The sequence below is a fragment of the Equus przewalskii genome, chromosome 3, assembly GCF_037783145.1.
Source record: "Equus przewalskii isolate Varuska chromosome 3, EquPr2, whole genome shotgun sequence".
NCBI lineage: Eukaryota > Metazoa > Chordata > Mammalia > Perissodactyla > Equidae > Equus > Equus przewalskii.
Window position 1 is genome coordinate 7270861 of NC_091833.1, and position 22179 is coordinate 7293039.

The 22179-nt window shown below is 51.3% G+C and overlaps 2 long non-coding RNA genes across 2 annotated transcripts in view; both read left to right on the plus strand.

Moving 5' to 3' along the window:
* Positions 1-15889, plus strand: part of LOC139082176 (uncharacterized) — a 36754-nt gene extending 20865 nt beyond the window's left edge. Inside the window, exons 3-5 of the long non-coding RNA XR_011537919.1 lie at positions 842-3007; positions 3216-3349; positions 15294-15889. This is a non-coding gene — a long non-coding RNA (uncharacterized lncRNA). The remainder of the gene's footprint in view (positions 1-841; positions 3008-3215; positions 3350-15293) is intronic.
* Positions 15890-17258: 1369 nt separating this feature from the next.
* On the plus strand, positions 17259-21459 carry LOC139082177 (uncharacterized). Its single transcript, XR_011537920.1, has 2 exons — positions 17259-17664; positions 20254-21459. It is a non-coding gene; the product is annotated as an uncharacterized lncRNA (long non-coding RNA).
* The last annotated feature ends 720 nt before the right edge of the window (positions 21460-22179 follow it).

Consider the following 22179-nt stretch of genomic DNA (forward strand, 5'->3'; position numbering starts at 1 on the left):
CACAGGCCCTGCTGACATCCTCAGCCGAATCCTCTGGGCACTGGGGCAGGACTGGAGCGGCCAGTCTGTAAGCCAGCTCTGGAGGTGCTGGGCCCACTGAGAAGGCGCGGCTGGTGAGCTCCAGGTCTCTTGAGGAGCAGAGGTTCAAGGCGACGAGGGGTCTGGGGACTGTCGGGCCTGCTCACCATCAGCCTCTGCAGGCAAAGCTGTACACCCCCTTCTGCAGGTGCAGTGACCCCTTGGAGCTCACACCTGCCTTGCCCAGGGCTGTCAGTGACCCGCATGTAGCACAGTGAGCCTGGGGGTCCCACAGCCTAGGCTCTGCCAGGTACTGACCGAGGACTCGGGCACATCACTTACCTTCTCTGAGCCTCAGTAAAGAGGAATTCAGGATAGGAACTTCCTCAGAGGGCCAGGGAGAGGAGAAATGAGACGATGTGTGAACAGGGTAAGCTCATGCCTGGCATGTAGAAAATTCTAAATAAATATTAGTTATTATTATTATTATTATTATTATTATTATTATTACAGGGATGGCCCCTCCATCCTCCACTTCCAGGCTCTGGCGGGTCCCAGTGCAGCCCTAACAATGGGTTCAGAAGTGCATTTCCCGACACCCTGGGGAGAGTCCCCGAGTCCTCTGGGGATCATGAGACACAGAGGTGTGGGGTGGGGCAGAGGAATGTCCTGCTCACCTAATGCCCGTGTGTCACCTCGCATTTCCCAGATCTCTCGTGTATAAGTGGGGCCATGTGGTTAGAGCTGGTCCACAGGCTGTGAGCAGAAGTGGTGTTACTCCTGGGCCAAAACATTTACAAGCCTGCTCTAACCCTCCTTCCAGGTGTCCCTTCTGTGACCACGGAGGCCATGTGCTGAGACGGCGGAAGTTGTCTGGATCGCTAAGTCACCGCGTGGAGACCAGATGCCCTGCTCCGGAGCTGTTCCATTTGCACAGGACTTTTCATGGGTGACAAATGAACTTCTGGAGGGAAGGTTATTTTGTTATCACAGCATGACCTCGCCTATCCTGGTTAATACAGGGCGGCTGAACTAGTTGATACTATACTGCTGATGAGCCCCTGAACTTGCCGGCTGGCCAGAGGGTATTTCTAAGCATGGTAATGCATTGAAGGAACGCTTTCATAGGCAGAGGAGCCAAATTTGTCTTAGATGGAGCCTGTCTCCCACCAGGTTCCAAGGATGGGGCAAGGAATGATGCTGCCATGGGAGGACGAGGATCCTGCGGAGGGAGGGGTAGGAGGTGGGAAACAGGGAGGAGAACCCGAGAGCAGAAGCAGCCAGACCCCCATCTCAGGGGACTTCGCATGGATGAAAGACCCTCCCAGGGAAGGAAGAGCGCTGAGCGCTTTATACTGTCTTTGGTCTTGGGTGAGTTTGGAATGAGCTTGTAGGTACGATTGTAATGCCTCCACACGATATTGTGGGCACAACTGAGAATTTTCACAAAGGTGGCCCCATGCTCTTCTATCTTTAGAGTCAGAAGAAGAGAGGAAAGAAAGGCAACTTCAACCTCCAACTGGCCTTCTGCGACAATAATCCTATTACCAGGGACCCCCCAGAGCTGGTCCTGCATCCAGGCCAGGTCCCTCCCCGAGGCGAGAAGAGCACCCCTCGCCACGGCCAGCAGCCAAGCACAGCACATTTGCTTCAGAACCTTAACAACAAACACGCAAACCTCTAAACCCACGGCCTCTGTCTCCCTCCTCCCTGGCTGGTGCGGGGAGCAGGAAGGGGCTGAGGTTATTGAAATGCTATTTTAAACTCTGAGTCAATGTTAACCAAAACCTTGAGGCTGATTAAACACGACCTTCGGGCACAGGGCTCCAGCTCAAAAAGGCAACCAGCTTCCCCCCTCTCAGCAGCTCCAGGCTTGTTTATTGGTTGGAAAGCCCTTCAGGGGCCCGCGAAGCGGAGGGGCGAGCAGGGGACTTTAATATCTACAGGGGGAGATCAAAAGCAGTTGACATTTCTGGCAGAGAGCAGGCGCGTATGTATCTTTATATGTATAACGTTATAGCCGAGCAGAAGGGAACAGGCGTTGCTTCTCTGGGTTAAATCACATCAGGCCACATGTTCTTGATCTTGACTGTGTTGTCTTGTAATCCAACCAAATTTAACTGACACTGAGCATTTCTGATCTGAACAGTTAACATGGAAATTTGGCCCAAATAGCTTTATATACATTCTGAACATGAACTTGGTTTAGTCGTCAGAGGTGATGGGAACGAGCCCTTCCAGTTCCCCTCCTGGGAGCCAAGCTCATGGCCGGCTGGTGGGGAGGGTTCCCGGCTCCTCCTTGTCCCTTCTGCTGATGGAGTTGGAGGGGACAGCACCTCCACATGTGGGCAGACTCTTTCCACGTCTGACCCTGGGGCCCTGGGGTTTGTTCATGGCCATCCCAAAGAAGAGAGATGACCTTGACTTGGCACAAGCATCTAATGGGCCTCAAGGTCAAGGAGGATCACTGGGAAGTGTTTCTGAGACTTACCTACCTCGAGGTTCCTGGTAACATTGGTGGGGGCAGTTTCAGCTTGAAGGATAAAAAGATGCCCCTGCCAGCAGCTAGCACAGTGCCTGGCACAGAGCATGTGATCAGTCAACGAGTCAACACTGGTGGGAGAGATTTTGAATAAATGAATGGGTGATGGACACAAGTAGCTGATTACTCAACATCCATTTCCTCTCCTGCTTCCTGGCTAATTGAATCCTGTTTTTGCTCCAGAACGCAACATACCCAGTCCCGGGTGAGGGAGCATGAGGGATGTAAGCTAATCATGACCATCCTATTCTGTTTCCCAGCTTCCCTTGCAGCTCGGGATGGACACGCGCCCCGGTTCTGGCCAACAAGGCCTCAGCAGCAGTCTGCTGGCTTCTACAAAGGCTTTTGCATTCTGGGTTAGAGGAGACGGATGAGGTTGCCGTGCCCACGTGCCCATTCTCCAGCCTCTCCCTTCTTCCTCCCCTCAGGGAAGACTTACTGTGACAGGTAGCTGGTTGTACCAAATCTACCCCTTTCATTCCACACTGCAGAGTCGTCCCTAAGAAGTGTCTGCCTTCCCCTCCAGCACCTGGATTTGGCTACCTCACTGATTCTCATCAATGGGCTATGAAAGGACGTGATGCTTGGCACTTCTGGGCCAAGACACAGGAGTGAGTGTGCCTTCTCTGTGTCTCTCTCTCCTTCCACTGCGTAGGTGTGATTGACAGAGAACGAGGCCCTAAGGGAGGCAGAGCTACAAGATGGAAGGAGCCTGGGTCCCCAAAGAAGCTTGTAGGGGACCGACCCAGTGATCAGAAACACCTGCATTGGAATACTGGGGGTCTACAGGTAAATTTCTACTGTGTGGAGCATGAATATTTGGGGGGTTATTCATTACAGAGCCAGTGCTACCCCAACAAATGCACTTCCTCTCTGCATGATTTTAAGCAAGCATTTCAACTCTCTGTACCTCGTGTCCTCTTCTGCAAGTTGGAGATGTCTGTGGTGCCCACCTCCTAGGGCGGCTGAGAGAAATAAACACAGAGCCCTCAGCAGTGTGCCCAGTACGTAGCAAGTGCCCATTACATGTCAACTAATCTGATGACTATTAGTACCATTCCCGAACCGGGAAAGCCTTAGACGACCCCCAAAGTCCTTGGTAGCCTAGAGATGCCGAGATTCTCTAGACGCCTCAGATCCTGAGGGGAAAGAGCACAGAGATGTGCGTCTGAGGATTTGCCACATCTCCAGGGGAGGTAGAAATACCTGCGAGGGGGAGACAGGTGAGCATGAGGACTGAGCCTCCTTCCTACCGTCCTCTCTGCCTCCCACACAGGCGGGCTCCCCGGTGCCTTCATTTCTTAAGCTGATGAAATATTGATTGGAGCTGAGATTCCACATTCTGCAATCAATCTTTCCTCCTCATTTTTGCGTGATTCATGCTATGAGACCGGGATGTTTAGTTTTGTTGTGGTTTGCTTTTGTCAAGCTTTGTCTGTACCTTCTCACACCCCAAGGGCGAGGTGAGGAACACTGTTCTGGAAACTTTGAGCAATTCTCGCCTGACTTTGTAAAGTGGGGGTGATGTGTCCTCTCTGAGGAGGGGGCCAGAGAGAGTCCCAGCGAGGGGTTGGGACCGCAGCACTCCAGACCCGACTCTTCCCCTTCAGAGGTCCTCCCAGGCCTCAGTATCCTCATCTGCACAATGGGAATAATAACATTTCCCACTTCGAAGGATAGTAGTGAGGCGTAAATGAATTAACACGTGTAAAGTTACCAGACTGGGCTTGGCACATGGTTGATACTTGATGCTAGCTATATTCAGCGTCACTGTTATTCTCAGCACTGGGTGCCATCAAGGCCAGGCACTGAGCAGGAAGACACAAAGCTGACTTGGTCCTGTCCTTGAGTATCGTTTAGTCAATCCTGAGAGATAGATGCATAAGCAAATTCCAAGGCAGCACAGTAGGAGCTTTGATGGAGATCAGTAACCCACTCTGGCTTGTGATCAGGGCTACAGAAAGAGGGAGCTGGGGGGCTGGCCTGGTGGTGCAGTGGTTAAGTTCACACGCTCTGCTTTGGTGGCCTGGGGTTCACCGGTTCCGATCCCAGGTGCAGACCTACACACCGTTTGTCAAAACATGCTGTGGCAGGCATCCCACATATAAAGTAGAGGAAGATGGGCACAGATGTTAGCTCAGGGCCAGTCTTTCTCAGCAAAAAAAGGGGAGGATTGGCAGCAGATGTTAGCTCAGGGCTAATCTTCCTCAAAAAAAAAAAAAAAAAAAGAGGGAATTGGACCTTGGACCAGATGATTTCAAAGGTTTTACCGAGATGACTTCAGTCAGGCTTCTAGAAGCAGAGCTGGAACAGGCGTTTGGTGATTTGTTTTCTCAGGAGGAAGAGAGTAAGGGAAGTAGGACAGAGTGAAGGAAGGAGCTAAGCAAGAACTGGGTCTTGGCTGGAGTCTGGCCTCTGGGGAGCCCTGGGGCAGGAATCACAACTCAAGGATTGTTCTGCCCTGAGGCAAGGTGTTCTGGCTCTTGCCCCTCCTGTCGGTCAGTCGTTGGCTGCAGCTTGCTCTCAGGGACTGGGGAGTTTACTCCCAGGCAAGGGGGCTTATGATTGGCCAAGGACAATTGTCTAGACAATTCTATGGGTACCCGTGAGCCATTAGCAGCCAACGCTGATGGTCACTGAGGGTCAAGTGTGTCAGCCTAATAAAGGGCTGTGCATAGGACACCATAGCATCCACCACTTTAGTCCGCCATGATCTCAGAAGCTCGGGCTAAGGGACTTGCCTCGTCCTTTGGAAAGCAAATATGGGAATGAACCAGTGTAGGGCCACCAACACTGCAAAGCTGAGAGCCAGGCCAGAGGGCAGCGATACCGGAGGCACCTGAGGCCTGTGCCACCATCCCGCCACCTCCAGGCCTGGCAACAGGGAAAGGTGAGATGGCCCACTCTAGAATTCATTGAAAGAGTGCGTGAATTCAATAAACTCTCTGAGCCTCAGTTTCCTCATCTGAAAAACAAGGATCAGAGTATCTATTTCATCATGTCCTTCTGAGGGTTAAATGAGAGAAGGCTTGGCACAGTGTCTGGAAGATAGGAGGCCCTCAGGAAACATGTGGAAGGACCGAGTAAATAAGGGTGAGGAAGAGAGGAACTCTAGCAGCCTCGGTTTCTTCCCCTGTGAAATGGGGCTAGTCCCAGACACTCGGAGGAGTGATGAGAGAAGAAATGAGGCTGTAAATGGAAAGTGTGCAGCTCAGGCCTGGGGCCTGGTGGTGCCAGGAAAGGATATGTGGGATGAAGGTGTGAGGAGATGACAATAAGGCCCAGAAAGACGATCCATGACAGAACCCACACCGAGGGCAATCCTCCTCGGATCCTGGGAAGGTGTGTATGTGTAACCAACTGGGTCCTGGGCCTCCAGGCTCCTAGCCCAGTGCTCCCTGTTTCAAGCCTTCTCCGTGGTGGTTGGTCTCCTGCCCCTGCCACATGGGCCTTCTTCAGCCATGCCTGTGCCCACTGGCTCAGGTAAGTGGCTCCTCCTTCCTCAGGCCAGGGCCTCTATTCCCTGCAAGATAGAGCTTTTCACTCACCACTGAATACTTATGATGGTGATGATACAGACGAGGCGAGGAAGGCTCAGACCTGTAGAGAGACTTGACCAAGGTCGTGAGCTAGTCCGCGGCAGCTGGCTCCTGGATTTGAGCTCAGGCCTCTCTGATTCAAGAGCCACCACACTCTACTCTTACTCACAATGTGGCTGCACTTTACCCATATTGCATATTGGCCAGTTCTGGGCACATGATCCTCACATACTTGCAGCATAAACTTGAGATGAGATTCTGGAATAAGTTTGCATCAGATAGAGTGGTGGTGAACTGCAATTAACAGACAATCATTCTACTGTAGCTGAAACAGATAAGAGTTTATTTTTAACTCACAACAAAAACTCTATGAATAGGCAGCCTGGAGCTGTAAGTGACTCAATGAAAACACCAGGGACTTCAACCATATCCATCTTTCTGCTCCCCCATCCTTATCACTTCCTCCTCCAGCTTGTAGCCTCCTAGTCACAGTATGGCTGCTGTACCTCCAGACTTACATCCACTTTCCAGACAGGAAGAAAATGGAAGGAAGAAAGACAGAGAGGTAGCATATGTCTCAGGTCAGCAAAAACTTTTCCAAAACCCTCTGCTGTGTCTCATTGGATAGAGCTGTGTGGCCAACCCTGGCTTCAGAGAAGTATGGGAAAGCCATTGGTTTTTAGCAAAGTACATTGCCACTCTGAAAGCAAATTGGGGTTCAGTTCGTCAGCAAAAAGGAAGGACAGGTCTGGAGTGGGCAACTAGCAATTCTGCTTCAACAGTGGAGGGTACAAAATTATTAAGCACCTCTGACAACAGCCCCTCACTCCTGACACCCCACGTTTCAGCGGCAGCAAATGATCAACTGAATCGAACCAAGAGCCGAGTCTTAAACAGTTAGCTTTCACAGTCACGCATCTGGGGAGCAGCTCATCGTTTTCTCTGCCACAAGCTATTTATAGGAACTGATTTCTAATAAACACAGATTGGCAGGGCGGGGGGGCGGGGGGAAGGTCAACAGTGCACACGCGCAGCTTTATTGATGCTCTGTCAATCAACGGCTCTTATTTTGTTGTTTAATTTTTTTTAAGTGCATGTAAGCACTTTCCCTGCTAACAGCAGATTTATTGAACAGCTCCACAATGGAGTTCATCTCCCCCGTACACTGTGGCGGCTGCTTATCAACCCTGTGGCTTCGGGTCGGAGGGTAAATTGACCCTGTATCCATGGCCCCTTCCAGGGGAATTGCAGGAGTCTGAACAAATTCAATACTGTCCAATAAAATGTCCCCCCTCTCCCACTCCGGGCACCTCACACAGGGCCTCAGCTTTGCTGTCAAAGCAAAGGATGTAATCTGACTAATGGAACATCCAAGCATGCGGTCATGTTGGCCATTTTGTTAAGACCAAAGGAGAATTCTCTTATCTGAGAAGTTTGGCGTCTCCTGGAAAGCAGAGTTGCACTTTCTGAGCACTCCTAGTCCTGATGAAATGGTCTCCTGGTTTAAAACAGCCCGCCTCTCTATCTCATCTTCCCTTCTCTGCATCTCCTCTACCCACTCCTGCCAAGGACGTTACTTGCTAATAATCCCTGAACACACGCAGGCATCTCTCCTTTCCCACTCGCTTGGCTCCCTCCACCTGGAATGCCCTCATCTCCTCTCCTCTGACTTTCCGTCTCCCCGGTGACATTGCCGCTTGTCCAAATTCTTCCCATTCTTCAAGACACATCTCCAAGCCTTCATCATTTAAGAAGCTCCTTCACTTCTTCTCGATGGATGGGGCCCAGTCCTTTTCTGACAGCCTGTCGCTTGGTGTTGGTATTTCTGGAAGCCCAGATAGTGGTGGTGATGATGATGATGATGATAAAGGGCAAAAGCAGCGCTCATTTGTCACGCTCTCACTGTGTGCGGGCAAGGAGCTTTTCCCGCATTATCTCATTTTATCCTTACCATAGCTCCACGAAGGGGGGGGTGTTATCATCATTTCCATTTTATAGCTGAGTAAACAGCGGTGGAGAGAAGTGAAGTGGACACACATCTGGTGAACAGTGGGGCCTTGTGCTCTGAGCAGCACCCTTCAAGGCCCGCACATTTGGCTTCCTGTCTTTTGTGTACCTGCCCTCTTCCCACCACGCATCGCAGCTTGGTGTCACCGCGCACCCCAGAAGGCAGGAATCCTTGGGTGCATCTGACAGGCTGGCCTCCCCCAGTTTCAGTTTATACCATCTGAGAAAGGGGAGCAAGAGGAGAAAGGGTCAGAACAAGTTCATCGATCCAGAAAGCCTGCGTCGGTGCTGCGTCCGGCCCTCCTGTGCAAAGATGGGGAAAGAGCTCTTGGCTAGCACCTCTGGCAAAATGAATCCCAGCGGGGCCGGGAGGCATGGTTCCCGAAGTTTAAGAGACCCCAAACAGAGATCTTGTGAAAGCGAGACTGTCAACAGGCTCTCTAATCTGAAAACAAAAGCCGTCTGCACAGGGTTTACAAGACAGATCCTCAGAATCAAGAACGTCTATAGTGCAGATGAACTTCCCTCTGGGGAGGGCCTGGCAGAGGACTCGCCCCTCTCATTTGTACATATTACCAGCCCTTTGGTTCCAGGAAATGTCATGGCCATGAGGGCAGATGGAGCCCATTGTCTGGTGTCTGCTGTTCTTCCCTTGGTCAGCAAAGGGATGCCAGCAAAGATGGAAGTGCTTAAAAAGGCATCATTTTTAAAGACCCAGATCTGGAGCTTTGACTTCGAAAAGGGTTGCTAATCCCACCCCTCCAGTTAATTCCCCTGCAACTTGCCATTGAACTGGTTGCCTGGTTAATCTAGGGTGAACTGCAGAGCAGAGGACTTGAGGGCTTAAACGTTCCGGAAGGAAAGAGCAAGACTGGCTGGATGGGGTAGGAGGAGAGAGAGGACCCAGGACGCGGGGACTGTCTGCCCATCAAGAAGCTCAGCTCTGGGGCCAGCCCAGGGTTGTAGCAGTTGAGTTCGCCCGCTCCACTTCAGTGGCCCAGGGTTCGCAGGTTCGGATCCTGGGCGCAGACCTATGCACCACTCATCAAGCCACGCTGTGGTGGCATCCCACATACAAAGTAGAGGAAGACTGGCACAAGTGTTAGCTCAGGGCCAATCTTCCTCAAGTAAAAAGAGGAAGATTGACAACAGATATTGTCTCAAAGCCAATCTTCCTCACTGAAAAAAAAAAACGGTCAGCCCCATCCGGGGATTTGGGAGGGCAAGGCTGTGCGAGGTAGGTGACTTTCCTGTTAAGGGACAGCAAGCAGCTTGCCTGGCTGTGCACCTCCCCATGAGCCAGGTGCCATCGTGCCCACGTAACGCTGACAGGAACTGAGTCAGATGGGCCTAGAATGAGAGAGGATTCCCCTTTCTGTCAGGGCTGGGCCACACGGTTTAAAGCAGAGATGGCAGATCCTGGCACCTCACGGAGGTGCAGTGGGAGCCACCAGCACCCCGCCCTGGGCCCACCTCACCCTTTCAGGGCACCGTGGCCCTCCCGCTGCCAGGACCTGCCTCGCTCTGCCCAGGGTTCCCCCTCCCACAGGCTCCCTCTCCTCTCCAGCAGCCTCCACCCGTGACTGGCAGGAGCTGCTGTACGAACATCCCAGCTCCCTCTCCTCTCGGGAGGGAAACTGAGGCATGCTCTGCGCTGACTCTCAGCGACCCCAGCAGGATGAGACTCCAACTGCCCACAACAGTCCCCGGATGGGCTTTCTTCCCTCCCTGTCCCGCTTCCCCACCCTCTGCACGTGTGTTCTGCCTCCCAAGGAAACGACTTGCGCTCCCATCCTGGTCTCGGGGTCTGCTTTGAGGGGGAGCCAAACTAAGGCAAGGGACTAGCTGGTGACGGGAGAGGAGGGCAGCACAGGAGGCGAGCCATGTCCGCTGGGACACAGGCCCGGGCCCCCAGACCCCAGAGAAACTGGCAACCTAGCTTCCTGACGTGACATCCCTTACTTTGTTTTGTTTCATAGCGGAGGGATCACAAAATAAAAACGGCAACACCCTCCTGGTCAAACCGAAAGCAGTGAGATTGGCCTGCGGGCCCCTCTGGCCTCAGGCAGGAAGGCAAGGATGGAGGCTGAGCTGCTCTTTTCGTACACGGTGGGGCAGCCGGAGGGACGCGGGCCAGGCTAATCGTCATGGTAGGACACTGGGCCCTCCAGCTGTGTGACGAGTGGACCCTGGCTCTTTTGGCCCAGAGACGCTGCAGTGACACAGAGAATTCCCTGTGGCCTTTTCCAGCGGCACCGTGTGCCACCTCCACCACCGGCGTCTTTGGAGACAGTCTGGTGTCTCCGCCCAGCGGCCCTCCAGTCCTCAGACAAGTTGGCTTCATATCCCCAAAATGAATGGGGATGGGAGGAAGAATTAGGGATCTCAAGGAACTGAAGGTGAGGGGGCCCCCTTTGAAACAGTCTGGAACTTCCGTGTCACACGTCTCAGCTCTTGAAGCACAAATCAGAATTGGAAATCACAGCATCCAATCACTGCCCTGGTCACGATAGTCACTTGGCTTCCTCCTACATACCTCCAGCCACGGGGAGCTCACTACCTATCATGTCAATTCAGGTCGTGCTGGGTGGCTCTAACTTGTAGAGTGTCTTCCTTTCCATGCTGAAGGCTGCCTCCCTTGAACGTGTCCCGTTGGCTGAACTCTGCCTGTGGAGCTACGTACTTAAAACAGCACAGCTCGGAGGGGGCGAGGAGGCAGGCTGGGACGTGCATCAGAACCCCCAGGGTGGAGAGGGGTCAGGGGTGTAAGCGGCTTGAAAACACATGATTCAAATCATGATATTTAAACCTGACAAATGTAAAATAAATGCTATTTTCTAGGATGCGAAGAAGTGCTTGATGGAAATTTGGCTGGTGGGACATGCAGAGGGCAGAGTCACATGTGCCCTCGCAAGGGACAAGTTCAGAATCCCCAGGACTTGCAAGAGCTTTATATTTATCAAAAGGGGACACGGTGTCTGTTAGGACTGAAGACCCGGGTTTCATGCACGTCTCAGGTTCCTCTTTCTTGTGTGTGTGAGGAAGACTGTCGCTGAGCTAACGTCTGTGCCAGTCTTGCTCTGTTTTGTACATGGCTCACCGCCACAGCGTGACTTGATGAGTGGTGCGCGGGTCTGCACCCAGGATCCAAACCTGCGAACTTGGGGCCACTGAAGCAGAGCACACAAACTTAACCACTGCGCCACCTGGCCAGCCCCACAGGTTCCTCTTCTGAGGGCAGCTGTTGTGCCTGCTCCTCAGCCCCTCCTCTTAGGGACGATCACCCCCAGTTCCAGCAAGCACTTCTGACCTGAGTCTTGGCTCCCTCCCTGTTCTGGTTACAGTCCTTTAAGCCTCTTCTCCACTTGGCTCCTCATGTACTTTTCCCACGGGGCACATGCACCTGGGGAGGTAATTGGAGATGAGGTAGGGATTAGGTGAAACTTCAGGAAAAAGGTTATTTTAAATAACAACTATTTTTGCTATTAAAACAAACGAGGATTTTATTGTCAGGTAAAGTGCAACATCAGAACAAATTTTTTAAGTAGTTGGAGAAGCTTCAAAGACATTCCTTGTACTCTCTCCCTAGCTTTCTCATTACATGGCCTTTCCTCTGAGTGCGAGAGAGCTCTCTGCATCTCTACTACAAGGACACTAATCCTGAAGGATCGGGCACCATCCTTACGACCTCACTGAACCTTAATTACTTCCTTATAGGCTCTATCTCCAAATACAGTCACACTGGGGGTTCGGGCTTCTACATAGGAATTATGGGGGACCCAGTTCAGTTCTGTCCATAGCAGCCCTGCTGGCACTGGTTGCTTCAGGGAATGCCCCTAAATCATGAGGATTGTGAGTTCACATTCCTTTGTCCTTACCAATGTTTCAGTTGGCAAATCTGAGAAGCCCTGGGCCCTCAATGTGTCTCCTGAAAGGGTAATGCCCAGAGGAGGGGGCCGTGGAGGGGCGGGTGACTCCCCTCCAGGACATATGTGAGGGGCAGATGCCTCACCCCATGCCCCTTTGTTATTGGCAGAAACTGAGCCTGGCTGGAGCCAGCCTTCAAGCATCCAGAGAGGATAGTTTATTTTTTTATTTTATTTTTTTTTGAGATTGGCACCTGAGGGGTCAGCCCCATGGCCGAGCGGTTAAGTTCTCTCGCTCTGCTTCAGCGGCCCAGGGTTTCGCTGGTTTGAATCCTGGGCACAGACATGACACCACTCATCAGGCCATGCTGAGGCGGCGTCCCACATGCCATAACTAGAAGGAACCACAACTAAAAATACACAACTATGTACCTGGGGGCTTTGGGGAGAAAAAGGAAAAATAAAATCTTAAAAAAAAAAGATTGGAGCCTGAGCTAACATCTGTTGCCAATCTTTTCTTTTTTTTCTTCTTCTCCCCAAAGCCCCCAGTACGTAGTTGTGTATTTTAGTTGTGGGCCCTTCTGGTTGTGGCATGTGGGATGCTGCCTCAGCATGACCTGATGAGCAGTGTCATGTCTGTGCCCAGGATTCGAACCGGCGAAGCCCTGGGCCACCCAAGCAGAGTGCAAGAACTTACCCACTCGGCCACGGGGCTGGCCCCCAGGGGACAGTTTAGATCTTGGGAACCTTGAAAGCAAAATCAGTGGAATTGCCAGGCCTGGGCTTTATGACCCATGACTCCCCAGGCTTTGGACAGAGGCAGCTCAGCTCATTTTTGTTTGGACCTCAAAATATTACATTTCTTTCAAAACTCTCTATAATCCAAAGAGCATGTGTTGACTTCTACAGTGACAATATGTTCATTTATTCATTAATTCAACTAATACTTATTGAGCCTCTACCATATGCCAGGAACAGTGTTTGGCAAATAGTGGTCCCGAAGGACCAACTTTGGTGACTGACTAAAATCCAATGTATTACTAGCAAACCCACCACTGGGGGTGTGTGTCTGTGAAGGGCTGGTTTCTCTAAGCAGGCCAAAGGGCTGATGTCTCATTTATATCTTTCCTCTTTTGAAGAAAACCCTTTCTTCATAGTTCGAGAACATTCTTATATTCTCATCTTGAGTCCAAATTAATGAAGTATAATGACCGACGAACCTCCGACAGTCCCAGTTGGTTTGACCTCAGTGGTGACAGGAGACTGTTCCAGTCTATTTTTTTCCCTTTGTCCCACCCATCCCAGGGAAGGCACTCAGCGGGCTCAGCAACGAAGAGCCAGCACTCATCAGCTCAGTTAATCTCCCCTTTTTCCCAAAAGTAATTAATTCACCCAGCTCAGTAGTTCTGAACCCTGACTGCATCTTAGGATCATCTTGGGAACTTTTAAAAAACAAATAATCTCCAGGACCCAGAGACCACAGCTCAGTTGGTCTGGAGTGTAGTCCAGGCATCAGATTTTTTTTTCAAAAGACTTCCCAAGTAGTTCTAAGCTACAGCCAGCGTCGGGAAGCACGGGTAAGCACTTCCCCAAGACAGCTGCAGGATTCCTCCAAGGACCGCAGCTGGGTCACAGGCCTCAGATTGGTGCTGATGCTAAGTTGGGATTATCAAGAACAAACCTGGTGCCCAGAACTTTTCTAGATACAGCAAGGAGGAGTCACTTAAGCTCTGAGCCTCAGTCATGCCATCTGTGCAATGGGCTCACTCCCTCTCCATGTAGCATCCTGTGTTGACCTACACAGAGTGGAATGACTAACGATGGGGCATAAGGCAGGTGGGCGGGGATAGCTGTTGGTCAGGGCAGCTCTGGGGAGGCCATCAAACCGCACAGCGTCTTCACTCACTTCTCTCTTCACTGGCATCCCCAAATGGGAGAGAGCATTAAGAGGCATCGTATAGATGTTTCCTAAATCGTAGTGAGTAGTAAGAAAGCATTGTTGACCGGTCTCTCCTGCAGGCACTGGGGCCATCTTAGCCACCACCATTTTCTCATGCTCTTGGTGTCTTGGTGTCAAAGAGCAAACACCCACATTTTCACAAGCAATAAAAAAGGGGGCTATTTTGGGGTGCATCTCTCAAAACCCAAGGAAAGACCATGAAACTGGGTCTTGTGGCAGTCAGGAACCAGAGTCCCATAGCCGGGTTCTCTCTCAAGCTTCTTTGCCTTGAGTCCATTCTTTTCTCTAGATCTTCATCTCTTTCTCTGTAAACCAGCTTCTCTGTGAAAGGCAGCCAGCCAGTATTCCCTGAGCTTATGCTTCCACAGTGCAAGCAACAAGTGGAAACTGACGCACATGTGCAAATGCTAGTTCCAGATGCTGCGGGCAGAGAATCCGATTGGCTCAGCTTTCATCAGGTGACCACTCCTGGTCCAATCTGCTGCGTTCAGGGCTGGGATCCTGCGATTTAAATCTGGTTGTAGGGCAGGGAGAAGCTGTTCTCAGAGAAAGGAGGCAGGAGTGGCAAGACACTCCAGCTGGTATCTTCTACAGTCACACACAGGATGGTTTCAGTGACAGTTAGTCTTACACATGACCCGAGCTAGTCTGAGAGTGTCCTGGTTTCATGCCTAAAACCAGAAGTCGTCATCCAGCTCACCTCAGGTTAGGAAGGCGGGAGGCAGGGTGCCCTGCCTTCCCCCTGACTGTTCACGCAGCTCTTGGAAGCGCTTGGCACAAACATTCTCCAACCTAATTACCAGCCGGAATTAATCAAAGGTATTCTCAACTGCGTGCACGATGCTAGCCAGGAATGTCTCCGAGTTGAAATTCTTAAAATACTTTTGTTTATGAGGAAGTTTTACATGTTAACTTTTTCCAAAAGCCAGTGAGAGGTGCAGTCCCTGTAGACATCTGAGAGCACTTTGGCCGTCTTAATTCGCTCATGATGTTTCATTAATATCAATTTTCTCCCCGCGTCCCAGCCTGGCAGGTTCTTTTTACAAGTGTTCTAGTCTCCCAACCTCCTGGGTTTTCGTTGGTTTCTTTTTTTAAAAAACTTTTTCCCTGGAATTCTCTCTCCATTTCCTAAGAAATTCTCTTAAATCTTCTCCATCGTGCACACATCCTTTGGCTCTAACAGCTCCATTTAAAAAATGGAGGACGTCACAGACTTCGTGGGTTTTTCATTTTCTACTTGGAAGTTACAAGAAGGAGGTTGGAGGGAAAATAATCTAGAGAAACAGACCTGAATCCTGCCTTGGGTTGATTAGTGGTACAGAAGCTCCATCTTTTTCTCCCCCACCCCTCTACACCCTCAGATTCTCAAGTAAGCGCCATCTTACTTGGTCTTTTCAACAACCAGAAAGAGGGGCCTGGTAAACGTCCTCATCCACCACCACCAGCACCATGCTCAGAAGAAGTCTGTTGGAGGTCGTTGCCATCTGCCTGGTTTCCTGCTCTGTCCTGCCCCATGACAGCTGTTGGTTTATTTTATCCATTCACTCTGCTTCGCCTCTTCTCTATGCCCAAGCTTTCTTGCCAACTGGCTTCTGGGTATGTTCAACCAATGGAAGGCACTGGCAGAACACTGGAGGATGGAAGGAGGAAAAAAGTCAGAGCATTACCCTCTCTCTGTCCTTTTTCTCCAGTGGCCTCTATGGCAGTGCCTTGGTCTCTTCCATGGCTCCAGCTCCTGCTGGGAAGCCCCAGACATGGGTCTAGCTCCCTCTGGAAAACCTTGAATCTTGATTTTGGTTGCACCACATCCTCCTGTTGTCCCTCCAGCCATAAAAGCGGGAGCAGCTTCCTGCCATCGCCAGTCTCTGGGTTGTATCATTGTCCCTTGTCTGGCTTCCCAGAGCTTCTGTTGCCTGTGTAGTCAATCCCCTCTATTAAATTCTCTATGTCTGAGCCACCTAGAGTGCTTTTTGTTTTCCTGGTGGAACCTTACTATCTACTCACCCCAAATTAAAGTTCTCTCCCTGCCTATAAGACAGTGTTTCTCAAACTATCTGTTGCAAAGTACTGTTTTTAAATATTTCCACTACTGTGGATTGACACATGGCCCTACCTACTGCACGTGACTGGTACTCAGCTTGAGCCACATGCAATTTGCCATGCACATTCGATGATAAATGAACCTGTCCTCACCCTGTTCAATGAGTCGAGTCTACCAAGCATGCACTTGGATATCACAACAATGGAAAACAGCTACAAAAGTCTCTAAACCTTTACCCTCAACCTGTATAGTTGTCTCATCGCAGATCTCTTATAAAGAGTTTGCAAGCTGGTATGGGCACATGGGCCACATTTTGAGTAGCACTGTTCTGGGATCCTCTTTATTCATCTGTGGGACCATCCCATAGTTTGGGGAGTCTGGATGCAGCATAGATCATCTGTCCTTTGGGTTGTGCACGAGCCTCAGTCAGAAGCTGTGTTTCTCACACAGACTGTGTTCCCCACAACTTTCCAACACGAAAGACATACATAATCAGGAGAGCGACAATGACCAGCACTCACCAGGGGCTGACTTCTTTTCTAGGCCATTCATTTAATCCTCGCAAGGGCCCCACGACAAGGTGCCATTATTATCCCCATTTTACAGAATGGAAAAGTAAAGCTCAGAGAGGTTGCATAGCTTGGCCAAGGGCACACAACTCAAGAGTGACGTGGCTGGGACTCTCACCCAAGTCTGTCTAACTCAGTGTCCATGGTCTCGGCTATGACACTGAATTGTCTCCTTCGTCTTGCATCCTTGGCACTGAACACAGAGCCTGACACATCAGGGGAGGCATCACCAAAGATCTGAATGATCAAGTGGAGTGAGGCCTGCTCTGTTCCTTCTCTGAGCTGGGATAAGTTTCCCCACAGAACACTTGGCCGTTGACACCTGTGCTTTCTCAGCCAAATCACTGAACTCTCTCCTTGGGGAAGCCTTGCAGCTCTGCTTCCTACAGCTCCGACGGCCTGCACTGCCCTCTCTGACTTCAAGTTGAATACCACACGATCCTGTTGTCCCCAGACCATGCTTAGAGGCACTTCTTGTCTCCCGTGCGTTTAGACATTCTTCCGAACAGAGACTTTTGTAATAACAGTGGCTCCCGGCACACAGCTAATATTTATTAAGCACTTCGTGGCGCCAGGCACTGCTGTAAGCACTTTCTCTACAATAACTTGTTTAATATTCACAACAATATGGGCGAGGAACTTTTATTATACCCTTTTGACATATGAGGAAACTGAGATGGAGAGAGCTTAAGAAAGCCTCCCCAGGTTCAACAAGCAGGGGCTGGGCTGTGATTCAAACACTCGAATTGCTGGCCTCCGAAGCTACACTCTTAGGCACTGGGCAATTCTTGAATTTTCCAAATGCTTCCGCCTCCGGGACCTGAGTGGGGCCTCCCAGGGCCGCAGGGAGGGAAGGAGGTGCAATCCCTGAGGGAGCTTTCGGGCTAGGAGAACACCTGGAGGGTTTGTAACCTTCCCACCGGGCGGGTGAGGACACCGAGGCTCCGGGGGAAGTGACTCGCTCACGGTCACACAGTGAGCCCGTGGAAGAGACGTCAGCGGGCCCTGCGTCTGAGCGAGGAGACCTCCGCCTGCAGCAGATTCCACAGCAGGCGCATGGATGTTCCCTCGACTACTGAGCTCGCCAGAGAGGCTCGCAGCGTTTTCCCGGACTCACGGCAGGCGAGTATTGACACTGCAGGGGAGATCGCAGAGGCCGCGGACGTTGACCACTGTCTGAGAGGGTGGACGTTTCCAAGTCAGGAAAGGCAGTGATGCTGGAGCTGTGAGCACTTGCCGGGGAGTCAGAAGACCTGGGCGTGAAACCCAGTTCTGCTGCACGAACTCCGGCAAGTTTCCTCACTTCTCTGAACCTCAGTCGCTTCCTCTGCAGAATGTTTTAGGTTTTGGAGAGGCTAACGCGCACTAAAGGCTTACACGGTGCTGAGGACTTTAGATCCTGCATCATCTCAGTTAACCCTGGAAACAGCCTCATGAGGTGCGTCCCAGGGCTATCCCATTTACAGTGGGCTTGGGAAGCTGTGCAGTTTGCCCCAGATCACACACTGGCAAGTGGCAGAGCCAGAACTTACTCCTAGGTCCCACCATCTTCAGAGCCCAGGCCCTTAACCACTGCAAAATTTACAACACGTGGGAAGAGCTTGCAGTAGGGCCCAGCAGAGGGTTATTACGGAGTCTCTTCCCCTCTCCAGGCCTCAATCTTCCCATCTATAAAATGGGTAGGTTAAACTAGAGCAGGGCCTACAATCTCAAATGCTGAAGGGAGGAGGCCATTGAGGGGGGTCGTGAGACAGACGGTAATGAATGCCCTTCACCAAACAGCTCCAGCTCACCCCTTTCCAGGCGCACGGCAGGACTGCACTTCCTAGCTCCCTTTGGCTGGGGCCATGTGACTAGTCCTGTCCAGTTGAGCTATGAGCAGAAGTGACATGTGCCGCCTCTATGCAGGAGTAATTAATTGGCGGTGAGAGAGCCTCACGCCTCCCTCTTCCTCCGCCATGTTTAAGATGGTGGTCGCTTCAGTAGTCTGAGTCCTGAGGTGAGGAGACACGGAGCAGGGCCCTGGCCAGCCTGCGGTGAACTTGTCGTGTGAGTGAGAAATAAACCTTTGCTTATGAGGCCAATGAGATTTGGGGTTGTTTATTCTCACAGCCTAACCCAGTGCATCCTGGCTGCTACTGCAGGGAAAAACCAAATCGAATGGGTCAAGCATTAGAATTTTATCAAATGTATGACCGTCTGCTTTGAGCTCTTCCTGCTTTTGATGAAAAGAGAGTGAGTCACAGTTCACCGTCCTCTTGACTCTTCTACAAGACAAACGGCAACACAACCACGACAGTGGCTCCCGACACTTGTCCTCAGTGCTGGGGAGACACAGGGACCGGAAGAGGGCAACTGTGGTAGACCCAGGGCGGCAGCTATCACTCAGCCCCAACTCCGGCTGTGTAGGAAGCTGGGCCTGTCTGCAGGGCTTGTCGTTTTTCAAAGGAAACTGAACATCGAGGCGTCCACACGAAATCTTCCGATCGGTACAAGATGATGAATAAGAAAAAAATAAGTGTGCAGGATTGAACAAAATGCATCTGTTGGTTGTGTGGGCCTGTGGGCCACCTGTTTGAATCACCCACCCTACCAACGAGCCTGTTCCCTGCGGGCTGGACATTGATTATCACTATCTCACCAACATACACAGTGAGGGCTCAATAAATACGTGATGAATGAACGGATGGATGGATGGATGGATGAAAGGCATCATTTTTGAATGGGGTCCCAGGAAGCTGATGATCTCAAGGCTTAGAGCAGGGACACCAGAGACCAACTCTGCCAGCAGCCCAGCTTGGGTGAAAATAAGCATTGAATGGTGAGACCAGAGGTATGGGAACAAGGCCCTTCTCCAGCACCTTCCCCCAGCCAGGGAAGGTTCCAGGAGCTGGGCACTGCTGACTGTCCTGCTCCCTACAGGTCAGATGCTCCAGGGCCCAGCAGACTCAGCCTGAGCTGGACTTGACCTGGGGGAAATGTCTTCATCAAACCATGGTGCAAGATGCCACATAGGTCAGGGCAGCCGTGTGGCTGGCAGTGAGGCCCTGAGCCCCAGCTGGGAGCGAGGCCTGGCCAGCTCCTGCGTCCCTCAGCACTCCTGGGAGGGACACGGCCCTCTCCCTTTTTCACGGGTGGGGACACTGGGTGAGGTGGGCTGCTGCCCGGTGTAGACAGGCTCCAGACTGAGGTGCAGGCATCAGCCCCACAGCTTCTGTTCATCTTCCTGAGGATGCTGGCGGAGCCCACGGCATCCAGGCCCGTCCTCTGTCAGCCTGTGTGGGCCTCCTGCTCTGCTCCCCGCCTGGCCCCTCATCTCACCACCTCTGCTCTCCGTCTGCTGCCTCTGGGACTCTGCACGAAGTTCCCCCAGCCAGAATGTTCTCTCTGCTCAGCTCCCCCCCACCCCCACTTCTCTAAACCCTTGCCCTCATTGGGATGTCCCATAAGACTCACTCACCACACCCTGAATGGCTCCTGAGTTCCTAGGATAGCAGATAGCAGAGGTTGCTCCCTGGACCTTTCTTCTGGGAGATGCCGATGGAGGTATTCTGACATCATGGTTAAGAGTTTATGCTCTCCAGACACACAGCACAGTTCACATGCTGATTTCTGTCCCGTACTAGGCATGTGCATTAGTTTTCAACTGCTGTTGTAACAAGTTACAATAAACACAGCGCCTTAAAGCAACGCACATTTATTATCTTACAGAAAGTGAACAAGCAAGAAAGTCTCGAGATGTGGGCACCTGCACATTCCCCAGAGAGCCAAGTACAGAGCCTCCTAAGGAGCTCCTGCATCCTCTCAACGATGCCAACCACCATCTGCTCATCAACAATGACGTCCTTAGCCATGCAGGGAGGGCGGGCCCAGGGGCGTGGGCTCTCAGAGAGGACCGGGGCCAGCACCAGCCTGGAGGAGCCAAGAGCTGGTTCCCACAGAAGAGACTAGAGGGGTGGGGAGAATTTTCTCATTAGCTGTTGACTTTTTCCAATTGTAAAATGAATGCCAACTTACCATAGAATATTCTAAAAGTTCAACAAACAAACAATCCAGAAGACAAAAACCCATAATCCCGCCTCCTGGCAAGCTGGGCGGTCTCTGAGCACCCCTCCAGTCTTGCTCCTGTCATGTGACTGGACTGATGCAGAGGCGGCGGGCACGGCGGCGACAAGCGCAGCTTCCGGGCTCCAACCGCCTGGCTTCAAACCCCAGCCCTGGCACACGCAGCCGTCCTGGCACACTCAGCCAGCCCTGGCACACTCAGCTGTCCCGAGACACACAGCCATGCTGGCACAGCCAGATGTGTGACTTTGGTCGGGTCATGTGACCTCTTGGTGCCTGCCTCAGTTTCCTCACGGTTAAATGGGGATGGTCATAGTACCTGCTTCATGTGGTAGATGTGAGGGATAAATCCAAAACGACTTAGAATGGTACCCAGCATAGTAAACACTATACAGTGTTTTTGCTTGACATTATATTTAACATCTGTTTTGACACGATTAAAAGTTCTTCACAAGTATGCTTTTCTGAGCTTACACAATGTTCCACTGAGGGAGGTATCACTTGAAAAGAACTCAGAAAACCAGGAGGCAAAGGACGAGGCCGCCTGCTGGTGGCAGCCCTGACTGGTGAGACCAGCAGGATTCCAGAACCTTTCTTCCAGGGCCCATTCTCCCCCGTGTGGCATCGCCATCTCCTGCCCCAGCCAGCCCTCCCTCCGCCCTGATGCCGTTGCCGCCCCACCCACTCCCCGCTCCACGTCCCCAGCTCGGTGAGCTTCCCCTCCTCTGTCTGCCTGTCCTGCTGCTGACAGCTAGAAGATTCCAGGCCAACTGTTTTGTAGACGGTCCTTCATCTGAGTTTGTTTGATGTTTCCCTTTGATTAAATTCAGGTTGTGCATTTTTGAGAGGAAATCATAGTTTCATTTTTTACGTGAAAATATTGAATCCATTTGGAATTAATTTTGGTATCAATGATATCTCTTTCTTCACTTATATGAAACACCTCCTTTATCATACAGCGAATATTTAATTGCATAAGTCTTCTCTCTCTGTTATTCGAGAGCCAATGTCACACGATTTTAATTACCACGGCTTCATAATATGCCCACAAACGGGGTAATGAGCAAATTCCCCATAATTATCCTCTTTTTCTCAAAAACTTCCTGGCTCCTCTCTCCCACTGAGTCTTCCAAGTACACCTTAGAATCATGTTATCAAGTTCCTGAAAAGACTCCTTCATGATTTGGGTTGTCTTAAACTTCTGGAGCACGATGGCGGGACTGACGACTTTAGGATACAAATCTTTCCATTTAGGGCATCATCCGCGTACCACTCAAGGCTTTTGTGTCTCGGTTTTGTATTCTTCTTCCTGAAGCCCCCGCCCATTGCTTGCTGGGCTCTTTACCACTTGTGAGACTCTTATGAGCGGACTCATCTCTTTTTCCTTGCTTCCTCTGGCTGATTAAGTTAGCTGACAGGACAGCACAGCGGTGACGTTCAGAGTCTCCAAAGAAGATGATCTGGGTTCAAGTCCTGGGTCACTCACTCCTTTAGCTGTGCTGCATGAGGCAAGTCACATGACTGTGCTGTGCCAAAGTTTCCTCATCTGGGAAATGGGGAGACTGATGGCCT